Source organism: Tupaia chinensis, unplaced genomic scaffold, assembly GCF_000334495.1.
Source record: "Tupaia chinensis unplaced genomic scaffold, TupChi_1.0 Scaffold000072_1, whole genome shotgun sequence".
NCBI lineage: Eukaryota > Metazoa > Chordata > Mammalia > Scandentia > Tupaiidae > Tupaia > Tupaia belangeri.
The window spans coordinates 418,479-437,920 of record NW_006159532.1 but is presented as its reverse complement, the minus strand read 5'-3'; the positions used below and the strand labels follow the sequence as shown (position 1 = coordinate 437,920).

At 56.6% G+C, this 19,442-nt stretch overlaps 1 long non-coding RNA gene across 2 annotated transcripts in view; it reads left to right on the top strand.

Annotated features, from left to right (window-relative positions):
- LOC102498140 (uncharacterized) overlaps positions 1-19,442 on the top strand; it is a 78,845-nt gene that overhangs the window by 33,959 nt on the left and 25,444 nt on the right. The gene's annotated exons all lie outside the window — the stretch shown is intronic.

Sequence of the window (19,442 nt, the reverse complement as noted above, 5' to 3'; positions counted from 1 at the left end):
ACTCCTGCAGCCTGGGCCAGCAGGTCCTGGGGCCTCCGGGGCTCTGGAACTGCGGGACAAGCCACTCGGCACCTCCCAAGGCTGAGTGTGTGGGGGAGGGGCAGCAGACCAGGAAGAGGAAGAGGGTGCACAGTGAGAAATGGGGTGTGCGTGTGTGCGTGTGTGCGTGTGTATGCATGTGCGCAGGAGTAAGCCGAGAGCCAGCACATGAGGCCCCAGGGCTGCCTGTGGGGAGAGAACTCTGGGAACTGTTCTCTGAGCCCCCGAAGAAGGCAGGGCTGTTTCTCAGGTCCCTTATTAGGTCTCAAGCCCCTTCTGCCCCAGGGAAGGCCTTCAGACAGACGTGTTTACACCGAGAGGCTGTCCTCCAGAGAGGGCAGTTTTCAGCATGAGCCTCGAGCCTTGTGTTCCTTAGGGCAGAATGGCAGGGAGGGGAGATGGGGGTGCTGAGAGGCTCTCAGCAGCTGGGGGGTCACTGTGCCCATTTCTCTGTGTCCTCCCCAGTCAGGGCCCCCTCCCATGGGGCTCCCTGAGAGGGCAATTTTGCACCAGGAGCCACACCTCCAAGTCAGTCCCAGCTGTGAGCGCCCTGCTGTGTGGCTGTGGGCAAGTCATTACCCTCTCTGGGCCTCTGGGAAAGGTGCGGTTGGGATTATACGCACTTTGAAGGGCCCTCCATGGTGATGGTCTGAGGTGATGGGCCACGACCCTCCTCAGGTCAGCTCCTGTGCCGGCTGAGCGCAGCAGGACGTGTGGATGGAGTGCAGATGGCCCAGTAGCCGTAAATCAGTTGAGCAGCCAGACTCCTCCATCTGGAACTAATGACAGAATTCCCAGAGCTAGAGGCCAGTGGACACTGACTCTCTCATCTGACTCTCTATGTAACAGGTAGAGAAACTGAGGCCTGGTGGAGACCCACAGCACATTAGCATTGGGCCAGAATTACTAACAGGATCTCCAGCTACTCTGTAGCTTGTTGGGGCCCAGAGGCAAATCCTGGTGGGCTTCCTGAAAGAGGAGGAGAAAGCTAGGATGGATTCTGAAGAAAAGTATAAGCGGAAAGATGTGAGAGGCATGGGTATAATTGGCAGGTCTACAGGGAAGGGCACCAACCTTTTCCACCCAGAAGCCAGCAGGGAAGGGAGAAGCTGGACTGCCACCCGTCCTTGGCCTGTGTACCCCGAGCTGCTGTGTGACCTGGCCATTCTGCACTTGTTCTCTGCTGTGCAGTGATGGAAGACACCTCCCCCGTGGGCCACCCCTAGGCCAGGGGCTGGACTGGGCAGACACAGCTATAAATTTCCCGTAGAGCCGGGCTAGTGGAGATGGTTTATGCACCCGAGGCACCCACCTGCAATTCAGAGAATGGGCAGTGACTTGTCATTTTTACAGGGTTGCAAATTTCCATGTCATCCAGAAGGCTGACAGCCGTGGTCAGGGCCACCTCACTCACCCCTAGGTCCGTCCAGGGCTCCCCACGCTGGGGAGTGGGTGCAGAAGGTGAGAGTGGATGGTCCAGTCAGCCAGGTCAGGGAGAGGAGTAGAACTAGCCTTGACCCTTGTCCCTTACCCTACCTCCCCCTCTGCTCCCCTCTGTCCTCTTGGGCATGCCCTCTGACCTTGGTGTGCTGTGCCAACTCTCTTCTCCAGATTTCCACTCATGCTGCCCTTGCCACTCGCAACACCCTCTTCTTTTCCCACCGCTATCCAGATTCTTCCTTCAAGGCCTAGGTCAATATTTCTGCCTCCAGGAAATCTCCTCTGGTTTTCTTAGCCATAACCCTTAGACTTCTGAGGGCAGGGAACCCCCCACTTTGCTTGCTAACTTGTGATAGCTTGGGAGGTTGCTTGAAGCATTGACTGAAGACCTGGTGAGGCTGCATCCAAGCTCAGCTGGAAAGAGTTGTGAGATCGATTAGTGATGTCTGCCAGGGTCAGGAGTGGAGGGCTGGAGTGCCTTATGCTTGGCTTCTCTGCTCAGGTGTCTGGGCCATGTGGCCACTAACTTACCCTTTGTGTACATGAAAATCTCTCATTTCTTTACCCCTGTATTCCCAGGGGAGACAGCTTCTTGATGTCAGGTACCTCCTGCCCCGCTCCCAGGCTTCCTCTGTGTCCCTCATCAGGCTGGGCTCATGTGAAGACTCAGTAGACCCAGGTCGGACGGAGGGGCAGGGAATTCAATGCTACCACTTGCCCTGGAGAGGAAAATAGGTAATAGGTAATAGGGTTTCTGACCTGGGGCTCAGAGGGGGATGGCATTTTCTTCTGGTTCCAGAATAAGGAACCAGGGAAGGCCCTCCTGGGGACCAGAGATCATAGTGTGGCTTCCTTGACTTGAGGGGTGTCTTGCAGCCCAGGGGTGGCAGGGCCCAGTGCTAGCCTACCTCCCCATGCCCCCCAGGCCCTTCAGAGGTCACCCCTTTCATCCAAGGCACTGAGAGCATTCATTAGTGCGCTTTCCTCCCACATGTGGGAGCCACACCTGTCACTATCCCCATTTTACAGAGGGGGAAGTGGAGGGAGCTCAGGGCTCATGGCTGGATCCTGGGGTCCGTTCTGTAGGTGGGCTGGTGTGGCTTCAAACATGGACTGGCCTTGGCGTTGGTTCTGACCATGCCCCAGGCTTGCTGAGGAGGTCACTCTCCCATATGGGCCCCAGTGCAGAGGGTCCAAGTTAGAAAGTCACTTACAGGTTATCAGTTCTGGGCCACTTGTGACCAGATGGAGAAACTGAGGTCAAAGGCCAGGGTTGGCCCCAGGCCACAGAGCCTCCCCTAAGGGACAGGCTTTCTGACAGCCAGCCCCCTACCCCCAGCACTGGAGGGAGAGCCCATGCCAGATGGGACCTTCATTGGGCCCCACTCTGCTCTGCACTAAACGCTGAAAGACACCCGGCGTGCCTCCTGGTAGCTTGCCCAGGGCCAGAATGGCATGAACACGTGCCTTTCTTCTCCACTAGAGGGCGGCTGTGATCCCCCTCCCATCCTTGAGAGCAAGGGGAGCAAGACCAGGCACTGGGGAGGCCTGCAGCTTGAAAGCCACAGCAGGAGACTGGGGCGCGGCTTGGCCACTTACAGCAGCTGGTCCCTCTGAGCCTCAGCCCCCTCACCCCAGACTGCGGTGGGGACAGGGCATCTCTGCAGGCTTGTCTAGCTTCCGGTTCTTGCTATGGCGTCCGTGACTGAGCACAGAGCCTTTCCTGCAGCTATGTTGGCCGGGATGGGGATGGGGAGGAGCCCCTAAAAGAAGGACTAGGATGCTGGGGTGCTTCAGGGGGAGGCTATAACATGGTCCAGAAGGGGGTCTGGACACCCACCTGGCTCTGAGCCCCTCGCAGGTGAGCCTTCCTTCTCCCTCCCTCTCCCGTCGCCCCTCTTCCCACCTCGCTCTCCTGCGGCAGCTGTAAATTCAGCCCTCGCCCCAGCACGGGGTGCTGTAAAAGGCTGGCCCTCAGCCAGATTTGCATCGGTAGTTTATTGACTTAATTAAGCAGGAGCTCCACACAGTGCCCCCTCCCTGGTGTAGGCCGGGCACCCACAGGGCTTTGGCTGGCACTGACGGTCCGAGGAGGCTGCCGTCTTCGGGGACAGCCTGTTTTAGGGACCTGGTTTCTGTGACTTTTGTCTTTCCATCCCTCTTGGATTTTATCAGAAGTGCCATCTCAGGTGGCAGTCACAGCTCAGTCATACCCCAGAGCCTCTGCAAGGGAGAGGGCCCCCTGGGACAGTCCAGTCCTGGGCTGCCCCTCTCCTGGCTCCCGCAGCCCCTGACCATCAGCCAAGGTGGGGACCCACCTTGCTTGTACCTCCCCTGAGCCCCACTGCCAGCGCTCTGAGAAGGCTGTTCTCTCGTCCTTAGCGCAGAGCCAGTTCGGAGCCTCCTGCGTGCTTTCCCGTGTCCACTCTGCCGTCTCCAGATGCCACTGGGAACAGGCAGTTGCCGCATCTGCAGAAGAGGCAGGAATGGCTTTCGGTAACCTCAGTGCTCCCACCAGGCCCAGATCAGGGAGCATGGGCCTGGGAGGCGGGGACTTGGGCTATGTCTTGGCCTGGCCCTAAGGGCTCAGAGCCCTGCATGCCAGGGGCTCTCGGCCTGTCTTGGGTGTGCGTGAAGGTTGGTGTCAGCGCTGTTTGAGGTCCCTTCTAGCCCCGCATCATCCTTCCTCTGGGGCGTGGGGAGACGCTCTCAGCTGGGGTACTAGGTTCCTGCTGGGCAGAACTCTGTGTTGGCCAGTGTCACGCCAGTGGTGCGAAATGAACAGCTCGTCCCTGCTTTCGAGATGGGCAGCTCAGAGAGGGCGGCAGCCTGGCTAGATGCCACGGGGAACAGGCAGTTGCCGCATCTGCAGAAGAGGCAGGAATGGCTTTCGGTAACCTCAGTGCTCCCACCAGGCCCAGATCAGGGAGCACGGGCCTGAGAGGCGGGGACTTGGGCTATGTCTTGGCCTGGCCCTAGGGGCTCTCGGCCTGTCTTGGGCGTGTGTGAAGGCTGGCGTCAGCGCTGTCTGAGGTCCCTTCTAGCCCCGCATCATCCTTCCTCTGGGGCATGGGGAGACGCTCTCAGCTGGGGTACTAGGTTCCTGCTGGGCAGAACTCTGTGTTGGCCAGTGTCACGCCAGTGGTGCGAAATGAACAGCTCGTCCCTGCTTTCGAGATGGGCAGCTCAGAGAGGGCGGCAGCCTGGCTTGGATCCCCCAGCTCCTAAGTGCAGAGCTTGCGTTGGGCCCAGCCTGCTCCAGAAGGGGAGCAAAGTCAACCTCCCCTGGAATCTTCCCACGCCGCCCTGCCTCAGCTCCTTAGCCACACGGCTTCCTGTTCCCCAGAGCTAACAGGAAGGTCTGCCGGGGTGAGAGGTGCCCAGGCAGGCTTCGGCCTTCTCTGGAGACTCCAGGTTGGCGGAGTTGGCTGCACTTCCCCTGGGAGCCAAGAGGCTGGAGGAGGAGAGTGGGGTGCTCAGAGTGGCATCTCGGCAGGGGTGGGGCTGGGTGTCGGGTCGTGCCTTTTGTAGCTCAGAGCCTAGCAGAGCCAGCAGGGCCCTTGGAGGCCCAGTGTCCTGAAGAGACCACTGAGGCCCAAGGTCACACAGCGTGGGAGAGGGCCTCTAGCCTGGCGTTCTGCTGACCCCCTCCCCATTTATACCCATAGGCCCCTGGACCAAGGTGGGCAAAATCGCCTTGCTGGGCCTCCGTGGGGGGCCAAGCCTGCAGTGAGGTGAGAGTGCAGAGCGGTCCGAGCTCGGCGGGGCAGGGACCGCCCCAGGAGTCTGTTAGCGGGACTCGGGTCATCTCCTGATCGCGGGTTCACAGCCGCTGACAAACACCTGCTCTGTCCCCCACCTCAGCCCTGCTGGCCCGCCACACGGCTCTCTGACACCCCCACTGGCCGGCCTCTTTCGCGGTGCTCCCTGTGTCTGTCCTCCCCAGCCCTGCCTCGGCCCTCTTGGTGGCCTTTCTCAGTTCCTTTGCACCTCTGTTCTTTCTCTCTCCTCTTTCATTCTCTGGGTCTCTCAGAAATGGCCGCATCTGCTCCATCGTCTGTGGGAGGTCGGCCAGTACTCAGGTTCCCTGGGGGAGGTTTAAAGGTGAATGCCATGAACTGGCCTCGGTCTGCAAGGCGGGGCCCTTGCCATTCCCTGGCGGAGGTTTAAAGGTGAATGCCATGAACTGGCCATCCCCTGGACGGCCTCTCTGAGCTCCGCCTCCTCCTCGTCAGTGAGCTCAGAACAGGGCTAGAGGGGCGGGAGTGCGGGCTGGGGGACGGTGCTGCACCTGTTCCGGCGCCCGGCTCGGACTCACTGCCACGGTCACCAGCCTGCCCGTTCCCAGACCCGGACATGCATCAGGACTCCCGGCAGCCATGGGAGGACGTGATTCCCACGCCCTAGTCTCCCAGCGGGCTCTCTCTTCCTGCGTCCCTGCCCAGGTGTCCCTGATGAGTGCTCACTGACCCCTGCTGTGACGTGATCTTTGACAGACTGGGTCCCGGTGCCACTACTCAGCGCTCCGAGCCTCTGCTGCTCAGCTGTGAAACAGGAAGACTAAGCCTGCCTCCATAGGTTGGTGGGCACTCCTGGAAGCCCTTAGCGCAGGGCTGTCCACGGCCGTCCACGGGCTCAGCCAGCAGGGCTGAGTGTGCTTGTTGTACCCCGGGGGCCTGTCGCTCTGGGAGGCCGCTCAGAGTGTTGGAACACGGTAGCAAGGGTGTCCCTTCTAGACGAGACCTTGCTGGGTTGAAGTGCTTCATTGCCCCAAGGGGCTCCTGCCTTGGCCTGTCCAGTTGAGGCCCTCTTCCTCCTCTCAGAAGCCTCTCCCACTTTCCACTCTGCTGCCCCCTGCCCCTGGCCTCCTGTGGTGTGACTGGCCCAGCCCACACCCCACACCCCACACCCCACACTGTCTCCTGTTTGCTCACTCTCCCTCACCTGGGCTGTTGCAGAGACACCCCCCCCCCAGGAGGCTGTCCTGCCTCTCCTGCCTTCTCTATTCCAGTCTCTACCTTCATCTGGAGGCGTTAAAAACCCCTTCCATGGGGCCAGCAGTTGGCATGGTGGTAAAGGCAATGGACTCCCGCATGGCTAAGTCCCAGACCTGGTGGCCTTAAAATCACACGGGGCCTGTGTGCATGTGTGCCCCAGATCCCAGGAGGAGAATGGAGAAGGGCGTGCAGCATGGCCACCCCTCTGGGGGGCGATTTCTCACTTTCCCTCTCACTGTCTCTCTTTGTCTCTCTCAGGCAAGCACATGAGCCTTATGGCAAAAACCTTAAAAACCAAAACCAAACCCCATTTCACTGGGGATGTTTCTTAGAATAAAATACGCCGATCTTAAGTCTATAGCGTGATGGATTTTTACATCAAGCTATTTGTAGATCAGATGTAGAACGATTACAACAGTCCAGGAAGTTCCCTTGTACCCTTTCCAGCTAATAAACTCCTCAGAGGTAAGTGCTCTTCAGACCTGAAGCCCCTACCTCTCTGCGCAGTGTATAGGCATTTCTGTGTGCCTTGTTTTCTCCCACCTCATCCGTGAGATCCGGTCACATGGGTGCAGATAGCTGCAATTCGCTCTTTTTCATTGCTGTGTGGCATTTTGCTGAATGACTGTACCATTTTTTTTAAAAATCTATTTTACAGTAGATGGGCATTAGAGTTGTGTTCTGCTGTTGGCTGTTAGGGATAAAATGACAATGATTATTTTCGTCCACGTCCTATGGTCATCATTTGCTCTCGTTTCTCTTGGGTAAATGCCTAGGAGTGGCTTTGCTGGGCCATACACAGGCGTGTGCTTAGCTTCAGATATTGCCAAACTGCCAAGTGGCGGGACCAAGTGGCGGGACCAGTGATCCCTCCCCCACCACAACGCACAGGAGCGCCGAGAGCGCCATATTCCTGCCAGCACTCGCAGTTCATTACTTTTACATCTTAGCCTTTTAGCTGTGAGTACAATGGCATCTTTGTGGTTTTAATTTGCAGTCTCCCAGTGATGAAGGACATTGAGAGCGGCTCGTGTACATCAGGCAGCTGGGTATCATCTTTAGCAGAGTGGACATGCTACAAAAAAAGCCTGCTCAAGTCTTCAGCCAATGTTTTTGTCATTGGGTTGCCTGGTTTTTCTTAAGTTGGGGTCTCGCTCTACCTCTTTGGACAGATTCTGGACGCCAGATATTCGAATGTCCACGCTGGCAATGGATCTTTCTATCTTCACTACCCACTTCCCCCTGCCTTTGGAACCCCTCCCCCTGCCTAAATGGGCAGCGCATGCCTTTGAACATGGGCTGTCCTCAGCCGGGCGGGGCCTTGCTCCTGTCCTCCCCTTCGTCGGGCTTTGCTTTCTAAGACTTGGTCACTCTCCGCCTCCTGTGGAGAGGCAGCCCCTCCTGCTCACCACCCCGTGGCTGACAACCACGTGCTGTTCACATCGGTGTCCTTGGTCGGTGGATGTGACGAGAGAATGCTGAGGAGGCACCTTGGCTTCTGATGTCACCTCTGTCATATCTGCCCTGGGCCTCAAATAACTCTTGCAGTGGATTTTCAAAGGTAGGGTCCGTTGCCGGGGACAGTCCCGGCTCCCTAGCTAGTGAGATCGTCTGGTTATGAGTAGCCATCCTTGGAAGCCCAGAAAGGAGGGGAGCTGCAAATGGGAGCCCAGGGAAGGGAAAGAACAGTCTCAGGGACAGACCTGGGTCTAGGCCTGACCTGCTTCCAGGGTGTCATGTGCTCTCAGATCAATCGCCCACACTCTGTGCCTCAGTTTCTCCGGTGAAATGTGGAGAATGAGCCTTTCTTCACCTTTGCCACTCTGGGCGGTTACAAGGGTGAATGGGGTGTCAGAGAGGGTGTGACAGCTTACGGTGCAGGTGTGCAGAGAAGCCGCTCCTGGCCTCGGGGAGCCTCCGCCCATGAGGGGGAATGTCAGGAACACCTTCCTCCTTGCGGTGCTTAGAGCAGGGAGAGGCTGTCCTGATGGGGGTGGAGCCTGGCCCAATAGTACCGTCACTTAAATCCAGCTGGGGGCTGAATGCTCCCTTCTGTCCTTTTCTGAATGTTCGAAATATTTCATAATCAAGATTTTCTTGTTTATTGAGCTATAATTGACAAATAGAATAGCATATATTACGGCGTGCCGTGTGATGTTTGATACAAGCACGCGCTGGGCAATGATTGCCGCAATCAAGCTCGTTAACCATCCACCCCCTCAGAGTTAGCGCTTTTGTAGCGAGAGCATTTGAGATCTGCTTTCTTGACAATTTTTAAAAAGATTCCCTTTTGCAGTTTATCTATTTTTTTTTTCCTTGAGAGTCAGAGAGGGAACCTTCACAGGGTCTCACCATGCCACGATCCCGGCCCCTCTGCCTTCCACGGCGGCTGTGGGTGGGCCCAGTGTGTTTGGGTTGACCCAGGATCTGAACTCTAGGCCTTCCCATATGGCTCCAGGATCACACAGTGGTTCTCTAACACCTGCCCCACTAGGACTGGGCCTAATTTTTAAAAATTTCAATTAAACTAATAGCAGACCAGCCTCTTCAGGTGCTCTGGGTTGCTCTCGAGGAGCCAACTCCTGAGCTCATTCAGGCCTCGTGAGTTGATGGAGCCAGGCCCGTGCAGTGGTGCCCCCTGTGTCCCACCCTCTGCACGGAGCTCCATAGGCAGAAGACACGCCCCTGTGATTTAACCTCGAAGGCTCCCTGGGATGACAGCTAGCTAAGGACAGGTGTGCCAGGGATCGAGGGACAGTGATTCAGCACCTGGGACTCTGTCAGGGCTGGGCGCCAGGCCTGGGGCAGGGGTGGAGGTGGAAGTGACAAAGGTGAGCCTAGAGACTTCGAGGTCAGAGTGGGGTTCCCTACAGGTCGCCGCTCTCTCAGGTTTCTCCCTGAGACCCAGGGGGCAGGAGGGACTTGGTCAAAGTCATGTGGGACATTCCTGGTACCAGATCTCCCCACTGACTTTGTAAAAGTCATGTGGGACATTCCTGGTACCAGATCCCCCCACTGACTTTGTTTCCTGGTTGTGCCCCTCTTGCCAGGAGTCAGGAAACATTTTCCTGGATTCTGCTCAGGTTTAAGCCCAAAGCTGTCCCGCAGCACCCCTGGCTTGGGCTGACCTCTGTCCTGGGCCTGGGTCCCCAAGCTTCACTGCCTTTGGAGTCTCTGAATGTGCCCAGAGGAGCCAGGACACCAAGTAGGCGCTCGTGGGGTCCATCTCTTCCTGGCTCTGTGACTTAGGTTGGTACCCTGTAAACTAGCCGTAGCAGGAGTATTGACACCACAGACAGCGGCAAATAACGCAAGCCAGAGCTTTCTCCTGGACGCTAGGGGTTGAGCGTTTCAGGCCACTGCATGGACTCCCTCCCACCTTTCGCCATGGAAGCTCTACTTTATCTGTTTTATGCATATGAAGGAAGGTTCTGCTGCTTCAAAAATAAACCTGAAAAATCATTGCGTGGACCAGTCTGGTCATCCTGTCAGCCCTGGGTGTACCAAGCTAGCCTACGCTAACTGGGCTGACTTGGGCCTTTTGAACTGACCTTTGGGTTCTGGGCTACCCCGGGCTGGCAGGCATTCCAAGTTCCCTGGAGGATTCTGGGCTAACCTGGCTAACGTGTGTGCTGTGTATCACCGTGTGAGTGCCGGGCTAGCCTGTGCTGCCTACGTGTTCTCAGACAGCTGTTCTATTCAGAGATCGCGTGGCGTCTGGGCTTCCGGCATTTGTTCCAGGCCAGCCTGTACAACCGGGGCAGACTTTCTTCCTCTCCTAGAGACAAGGGCAAGGAATTGCCTCTGCTTCCAACCCCCTGTTGGTTCTTCGATGGTGAGAAAGTAGCCCTCAGGTGTCCTTCGAATAAATGAAAACAACCGAAGCTGCTAAAGAACTTGGAGTTCTTCAGGGGCGTGTTCCTGGGCTGGCTCAGGTGGAGAGCACCTCCTCCTGGGCTCGTGGAGGAGGGCGAGTGCACAGGGACTGCACCTGGATCCGCCAGGTGGCTCAGCAAGGCTGGGCCAGTGGGAGACATACAATGAACCCCACTGGGTTCTGGGGAGGAGGCCAGGCAAGGGCGGAGCTCCCTGCCCTTCCTAATTCCTCCTCCAAAGGGAGGCAGGCCTCCGTCAAGACTTGGCTGCACCCTCAGCTCACCAGATAACCCCAAGCCTCCAGGAGGGCTGGCGTCTGCACAGCACTGGGTCACTGTCACCCCATCCATTGTATTGTGGGGTGGGGGGGGAGAATGACCAATCATGTACCCAGCTCGTAGACGAGGCAACTGAAGCCCTGAGAAGAGAAGAGCAGGGGACAGAACCCCAGGTACCACCCGACTTGCCGTTTCTATTTATGGTGGGCATTATTCACCCCTTGGTCCATGTTGGGCAGACTTAGGGATGGGTGAGCAAGCCTGCATGGAGGTGTCCTGAAGGATGGGTCCAGGGCACCCCTCCCCACTCTCCTTGAGAGGAGGGGCACAGCCTTCAGTGGATCCTGGTCAGCTCACACCACCCCCTTCCCTTCAGGCCCACTACTTTCTGCTCAGGCTTCTTCCTAGTGGTTCTCTCCCCGACCCTGTCTTCATCCCCGCAACAGACTCCCCTTGGAGAGCTCTGATGAACGTCCCCTTCCTCAGGGAGGCCTTTCCGAGATGGAGACCACCCTGCTCCTTTGTTGCCATGACCTTGATGCCAGTGAAATAATGACTGTGCTGCTGGCTCTTTAAGATCTATGTCCCAGAACCAGCAGGAGCCTGGTGGTTAGGGTGCTGGACTCCCACGTGATTGACCGTGGATTGAGTCCTGCACCCAGTGGCTTGACATGCTGGTTGCGTGTGCATGAGTGTCCAAAAATTCCAAAAGGAGAATGGAGGAGAAGGGATTGTGGTATGGCCATCCCCCTGGGGGGGTTTTGATATTTTGCTGTCTCTCTAGCAAGCATATGTGCTCTATAGCAAAAATCTCTTTCTCTAAAAAGAGAGAGAGAGGAGAGAGAGAGAGAGAGGGAGAGAGAGAAGATCTATGTCTCATAGCCATGTCCCCTATGGGAGCTCCAGTACTGTGGGTGTTCTGCCTGTTCTGGAATGAGTGAGTGAGTGGAGACTGAAGGGGACAAGGGTCCCTTGCTGCAGACGAGGTGAGGGTGAGGAAAGGGTGGGCCTGAGAGCATCCCCTTGCCCTAGACTAGGGGCCTCTGTGGACCAGGGGTAGCAGTGGGTGGGGAAGAGAAGCGGTTGGACTTCAGGCTTATCAGAAGGCAATGCCGACAGGCCTGGCTGTAGGTTACATGTGGGGTGTACAAGGAGGAGATTTTTGGCTCCGACCATTGGAGAGATGGAGATGCCCCTGAGCTGGGAGCCTGGGGCTGCTGGAGAGCAGCTGAGGTGTCTGGTGGACAGCTGGACACACAAGCCTGGAATTTAGGGGAGGGACCATGATCAGCAGGTTGTGTTTTGGAGTTGCTGGTGGACAGATGGAATTAAAGCCGTGGAGTTAGTTAAGCTTCCAGAGGAGATGCTCAAATCCTGCTCCCTGGGGCTGTTCAACTTCAAGAGTTCAGGACTACAAGGAGACAGATCAAGGGGAGGAGCACAGTGGCAGGCATTCTGGTGCCAGAGGGGAGAGAGGGCTGGGAGGTTTCCAGAAGGTGAGCATGCAGGAAGCATTGGACAGGCAGAGAAAGTCTGGGAATAAAGTCGGGGCTGTCTCATAGAGGGCTCTGGTGTCAGCACAGAGAAGGGGCACTTCATTCCATCAGCAATAGGGAGCCATTGAAGGCTAATGAGCAGAAGACAGACATGAGGGATGTGGCAGGCCTGGGGGCCTGTGGTGGTTATGAATAGGAGAGAGGGAGATCTACGGGTTGGGGGTGACGGGACTGTGCCCAGGCTGGGGTCTCAATATAAACTTATGTTTTGGGGTTGACATCGAGCTTCAGTGTCCTTTTCTGTTAGGTGGGGTAAAAATCCTAACCTTGCATTATGGGACTGTTCTGTGCAGGTGCAAACCTGCCTGCCCCATCTCTGGGTGCCATGAACTGCCATTCTCACACTGGCCACTAGGTGGCAGCCAACCCCCGCGGCCCGGCCTAAAGCCCTGGGACTCTGGCTACCCCATCCACCTTCTGGGTGGAATCCTCTCCTGATCCTCTCACCAATTCTGTCCACTGGAGGCTCCGGGGTCCTGGGGCCCAGAGGAGAGGCTATGAATAAGGAACTCCCCTCCACGTCACCCTCACGGGGTTTCTCTCTGGGGCAGCTCTGCGTCAGGCGCGGGGCACAGGGGATGCCTGAGTAAGGCGGTCAGATTTAGCAACTAAATGCATTATGTGTGGGATGTAATCATACTCAAAATCACTCACCATTCATCTGAAATGCCAGTTTATCTGGCAACCGTGGCCCTGCAGCGCTGGCCCTCACAGAGGACAAGGCCAATCACTCACATCTGCACTGAGCACGGAGCCTGAGCCCGGGCAGTCAAGGCTGAGGGCTGTCAGAGAGGGGGCTGGCTCACAGTCCCTGCCCCTGCACACCTGTCCACCTGTCTGTCCGTCCACTCAGCCATCTGATCCTCTGCCTGCCGGTGGCAGAGGCTCTGAGGACACAGAGACCCCCGGCCACTCCTTCCCTTCTCCTGGGCTGTGTTTCAGTCTCTCCAGGCCCAGCCCACTTGGCTTCTCTGGGCACCCTGCCCTTCGCATGTCCTTCAGGGTGCATTTTGGCTGGATGTGGGGACTCTCCTCACCACCCTCACCCCTACAAGGCCCGATGGCTCTGTGTCTCTGAGGGGGCCGGCCTTCTCCAGTCTTCAATAGGACGTGGTCACACACATGAGTGGGACCAGGAAGGGCAAGGAAGGGGAGCGGGAAGCCCTGGGCAGGGGGCATGGTTCTAGGCATGGACAACACAGCTGGGGGAGGAGGCGTGCCTTCCCCCACGAGATACCGTCCTGCTCTGTCTTTCCCCTTTTTATTTTCAGTTTGCTGTAGGGTGTGTGTGTTTACCAGGGGAAGACAGAGATAGAGAGAGAGGGTAAGAGACCGCTCCCTGGGGGAAACCAGCAGTGAGCATAGTGACTATGTCGTTGGACTCCCACGTAGTCGACCGTGGTTCGCGTCCCGGACCCGGTGGCTTAAAACTCACGCCGGGCGTGTGTGCGTGCGTGCCCAAGATCCCGAGAGGAGAATGGAGGAGAAGGGATTGCAGCGTGACCATCCCCCCTGGGGGGTGATTTCTCGCTTTCTGTCTCTATGTCTCTCTCTGTCTGTCTGGCGAGCGCACGTGCCCTATAGCGAAAACCTCTCCAAAAAAAAAAAGAAAAAAGAAACTGCTCCCTGGGGAAATGGCTATGCCGCGATCCCTTCCCCATTTTCCTCTTGGAATTTTGGACTTGTGCACATCCATACCCTGCATGATTTTCATGATTTGAACTGTGCAGTGGGCCATGTGAGATCCGGCACCTTAATCTCTACGTCCTCTCCTGGCCGCATTGTCCCTCTTTTCACCTCCTCGGGGAATGTGAAGCTTGGGATCCTGGGGTGCTTCCTGGAGGCCAGCTGGCCGCATCTCTGGCTGACAGCAGACGTGGAGACTGAGTCCTGGAGATGTGTGAGGAGCACCCCGAGGACACACAGCGCCCTACTCCTGCCTGCACTCTCCTCGCGCTCTCAGGTCTGGCCTGCCTGGCTTAGGCTCCACGAGGCGCCTTCTGCCCCTCAGGGGTTCCCTGTAGGCCCTAAACTGGACTTCTACAGTGGTGCTGCCCTGGGTCCTGAAGACACGGCCTCGGCTGCTCTGTCACTAGCAGGCAGATTCACAAGGCAGGTGAGTTAGTTGAAAGGGACCTGCAGTCTTTTTATCACCTTGATGGCTACAATGGATTTCAGGGAGTATCTGTAAGAGTTTAATTAAATCAGGAACTCAGGCCCCGCCAGCTTCCCTGCTGCTTATCAGCTTTTTAAGGCCATGATTCATTACCCAGGATTATTTTTTCTGTCCCTGAAATAATCTTTAAAGGCCTTCTATCAGGGAGATTAAAGCCATAAGTCACACACGCCCACGAGGATGCTTTGTTTTCTCTGCACATGGGTGGCGTGGAGCCACGCGGAGGACTGGGCCCCTTGGTGCCCCTCTGCTGCCTGGGCCAGGGGAGGACCCAGTGGGCCTGGCTCCCTGGCTGGCGTAGGTTCAGCTAGAGTTGTGGTACCCCCACAACTGGCTGTCCTGGAGGGTGGGGCCAAGGGAGGAAGGAACTCTGCTTTCTGATTTTCCCCTCCCTGCACTTAACAAACATCCACTGACCCCTGCCCTGAGCCACTCCCCATCTGGGTGCTGGGCAGAGCAAGACAGAAGGGCGGCTTTGGGGGGTACGGACGCATTGGTGAGCGACGGCACCACACTTATTTCTCTCTCTGCCTCCAAGTCTCTTGATCTCTGCCTCAATTCTCTGTCTCTGTCTTCCTCTGTTTCTTTCTCTGAATCAGAGAAGCAAAGTTTTCTTCTCTAGCAGTGTCAGGGTTGCCTACTGGCCTTTGAGCTCATCTTGGATCATCTGCTGTGAATGTGCCCTGGGCCGGCTTCCTGCGGGCTGGGTGCTCAGCCCATGTCCTCAGGCCCTCGAGGCTTAAAGGAGCCCCCACTTCAGCCTCTAATGGGGATAAGGCAATCAGGGTTATGAAGAGAGCAGGGAGGGCTCCCTGGAGAAGGCAGCAATGGGGACTCAGGCCTGGCTGTAAAGGGCATGACCTGTGGAGCCAGAGTGGATCCTAAACCCTAAGTCTCAAACACCCGCCTTGTCTCTTCTGTGTGTGTTTGCACACGCATGCATGTGTGTATGCATGTGGTAGGCTACTTCATTTTCTTTTGAGTCTCACATGATTGACTGGGACCACAGGTGTGTACAACCATACCTGGCTTTTAGGGCGGGCTGGGAGCCAAAACTGGGCCTCCCATGTGGCCCCAGACTGCCAAGCACCAGCAAATAGCAGCACTACCGAGGCCAGGCTTGCCTTGCCCCTTGGTGGGGTAAAATGAGAGGTGCTGACGCCACCCCGACAGAGCCCCCCACCCTGTGTGGCCTGTGCCTGCTGCCAGGTTCATGAAGGTGCCAGGTGCACAAGTGTTGGTGGCTTTGGCGTTGTCTGTGTTTGTACGACATTGCTTTGAGTCATTGTCATTGGCAGGGTCAGCAGGCGTCCCCTGGTTGTGGCCGCTGTGTGTACATGGGGAGTTGGAGTGGGGGGCAGGCAGGGGATGTATGTGGGGGAAGCCTTGTAAGAAGGACCCAGGTAAGCCTAATCGGGAACTCAGAACCCCACTGCACCTGCTAGACAGTGGGGCTGGCAGTAGCTCTGGGCACCCGTTTGTAAGAGAGGACTTCAAAGGTTTGTGGGGAAAAGGGAATTAAAGTACAAGTTCATTTTGGTGCAAAAATTGTGAAGTCCACGTACAGTCTTTTCATAACATACATTTCCCATGAACTTTGAAGACCCCTCTTATGAGCTAATCTGCGTATAAAGCATGCACGTGAGGAAGAAATTCCACGCATGATTGTGGGAAGACAGAGAGAGGGTGAGGGGAGCGGGAAGCTGGGACCATGCTGAGATTTGGAGCCCTACCCCTGGCATGGGGACTTGGTGACTCCCCACCGGACTGCTCTTCCTTCTCTATCCTCCTGTCTTCAAGCCTTTGCACAGGCTGGCCCCCTGCCTCCCCCCACCCACAGCACCCGGGCCATCCATCATCTCGGCTCCTCCTGCTCTGCCTAGTGGGGTCAGGTCCCTGTTAGCTCCGTGACCTCCTCTGCAGTTGGTTAGTGTCTTGACGGTGGGTCAGGCTCGCTTTGGGGCTGTCTGTTTTGTGAAAGCAGGACTGTGGCTCTGGGTCATTGCGGGGCCCTCTGCCTGGCACAGAGCAGACCCTTAACAAATGCCTGCCGAAGAGAAAGGGTGGTGGGCCGCCCTGAAGGGATTTTGGACACGCAGAGTCCCAGGAGGGGCTGCTTCTGGTCTCTGGGAACTCAGTGTGGTTTTACGTGGGGAGAGAAGCATCTCTGGCCACTTCTGTAGAGGGTCTCATGATGCACTAGGGACTGAGGGGACCAGTCAGGTTGGGCCTGGCGGGGGTCGTATCTGTCCCTCCACTCCTCTCTCATGGGGAGCCACGTGTGGCCTGGGCATGGGCACGTGAGAGCAGCCGTCCCCTCCCCGAGCTTCGCAGGTCTCCCTGGGGTGGGTGGAGCGTCAGTGAAGCAGGTGGAGGTGTGGGGGTGCAGTAGTGCGATCCATTGGCGGGCTCCAGAGCGCTCCTTTACAGCACACGCTGGCCGGGCCGGTGGACATTTCTATTTATATTGATTTATGTCATCCGTGATGACTTCATTTTTCTGAAACAAAATGCAAAAATCTAGGCAGACTCTTGCAAATCCAGGCCACCCTGATTTTCTATAACATCTGTCTCCAATACTGTCTCTCTGTGTGTGTGTGTGTGTGTGTGTGTGTGTGTGTGTGTGTGTGACCATGGAGAGGTAATTAGCTTATGATCTTGAGAGGGCAAAGGCCCTTCCTTCTGATGTAGTGCCCACTTACCAAGCACTCAGCCTAGCCCCCGTACCTGGTGCTCTGCATCGTACAGTACCTGGTCAGGTAGCTGCCATGATCTGTCTCACAGACAAGGGATGATAATGCCAGGCTCCTCCTTCCCTCCTCTGGGATGCATCCACCCAAGCACACTCTGGGAGCCTGATGTGTGCTGGTCCCTCCCTTGGTGGAGGGGGAGAGAGCCAGGGTGTGGCCCCAGCCCAGTTGGGCCAGACCTGTTCTTTGGTCTGCTTCTGGCTCTCCTCTCACTGCACTGCTGCTGCTCAGAAGCCAGCACCTCAGAGGCGCTTGTTAAAAACCTAAGGACTGGCTGAGTTAACAAATGCAGGAGATGGGGCCCTCTGTGGCTGGCCTGGGCCCAGGTTGGGAGGCACAGCCACTTAGGCCTGGCCTAGCCCTGAGCCATCCCCTCGCAGGCTCCACTCCCACCAAATCCTGCCTGGAAACGTAAGAGCTGGGCAGTCCTCCATCTCCCTGCCTCCCCTGAGCCATCCCGCAGCAGCCGCCCAGCCCCCTCAGTCCCTGCCTTGGAAACAGCACGTGGAAGTGCTCAAGGCTCTGCTTGTCTCGTCCGTGTGATATCAACATAGCAGCCAGGCTGGGAACGGGAAAAGTGCTTATTTGTGTCAGGCTCCGCTTCCTGTTCATGAGCCCACCCCACCCCACAACCCTGGGAGGGAGATGCTGTGCTGTTACCCCAATTTTCAGCTGAGGAGAGGGAGCGATGACTGTCCTGGGGATGTTTCGGTGCCCCACTGTGGCCACGCACACACTTCCTTGGATGGAACCTGAGGGCAGAGGAGTCAAAGATGCAGAGCCTTGTAGCTGAGAGGAAGGAGCAAACTCTTGGGGTCACAGTCTTGGCATTGAACCTTCTGCAGTTCTGAGCCTCAGTTTCCCCATTTGTACCATGGGTCTAATGAGAGTTCCCTCTTCTGTGGCTTGTGTAGGAGTCCGTGAGATGGTGTGTAAGCCCCTGCTATGATTCCGGCACACAGTAGGTGGGATTGAAAGGCCCTGATGAGGAGGGGGGAGGTAATGACCCCTCCTCCAGAAGAGCAGCTGAGAAGCATGGCAGGATGTCACCGATAGTCCATGGCCCAGCCTTTTCTGCCCTGGAGGGGTGGGAGGCCGCTGATGCACCTTTCCAAGGCCTCCCGGGAACTCGAGTGACGCCACAGATGTGAGAGCTCTCTGGATGTTCCCAGCATTGCCCAGGGAGGGCCCCTGTGTTTCCAGTATTCATAACTCACTCTGTTTCACCTCTCGAGTGGTAAAAGAGAAACTGCTTCCAGCTGGAAATGACCCACCCCTGTCTGGGAGATTCCTGCGGCTTCCGGACACGCTGACCCTCGGCACTTACTGCTCCAAGGGTCTGGACTTTGGCTGTCTTTTGCTGTTTGAGACCCTGGAAACCACGACACTGCCAGGTTGCCGGGGGACTGCGCTAACTGCAGAGCTCCTTGCTCAGGTGACTGGGATTGTTGGAAGGGTCCCACGTGCCAGGGTGTGGACTTGGCAGCTGGTAGGTAGTGCACAGTAGGTGCTTCAGAACTATTGCCTCAGCTCAAAGCCTCTTCTTCCTCAGTGCCGTCCTCCTCATCTGTAGACCGAGGTTGGAAACGGGAGGATGGCCAAGTGCGAGGCCACTCTGTAAGGCCCATGGCAGACATCGCTAACCACCTCAAGCAGCCTCAGAATCCTTCTTAACCCAGGATCCAGGGAACCTCAACCAGCCAGTTCATGGGGGGCTTGAACTTCTAAGGGATACATTTCTTTTCAGAAGTTTTTTTCTTTATTCATGAAGGAGCACAAACACACACGCGGGAGTGTGACAGGGCACATGAGCACTCTAAAAGGTCTGGACATACCTCACGCCTCTTGAGCTCCCAGCCTCCCAGCCAATCAGGTTTGGGGTACCCATGCACGTTCACAGAATGCTTTGGGCTGACCAGGCCAGGGGGTTCAAACTGTGGTCACCAGGTGGGATTGGGCTTCTCTTGAGCAGCACTTTTTTTTTAGTGAGAATTTTGCTATAGGGCATGTGTGTTTGCTGGAGAGACAGAGAGACAGAGAGCAAGAAATTGTCTCTTGGGGGGATGACCACGCCACAATCCCTTCTCTATTCTCCTCTTGGGATTTTGGGCACACACGTACATGTGTCCAGTGTAAGTTTTAAGCCATGGGGTCCAGGACTTGAACCGTGGTCGACTACATGAGAGCCCAGCAACGTAACCATTACGCCATCTGCTGATCCAGAGCAGTGCATTATTAACGCACCACGGTACTGGTCCCCCTAAGGGATGAACTTCTAAGGGTTGAACCAGTTTTGACGTGGGAAGTTTAAAGGATTGCACGTGGGGAGA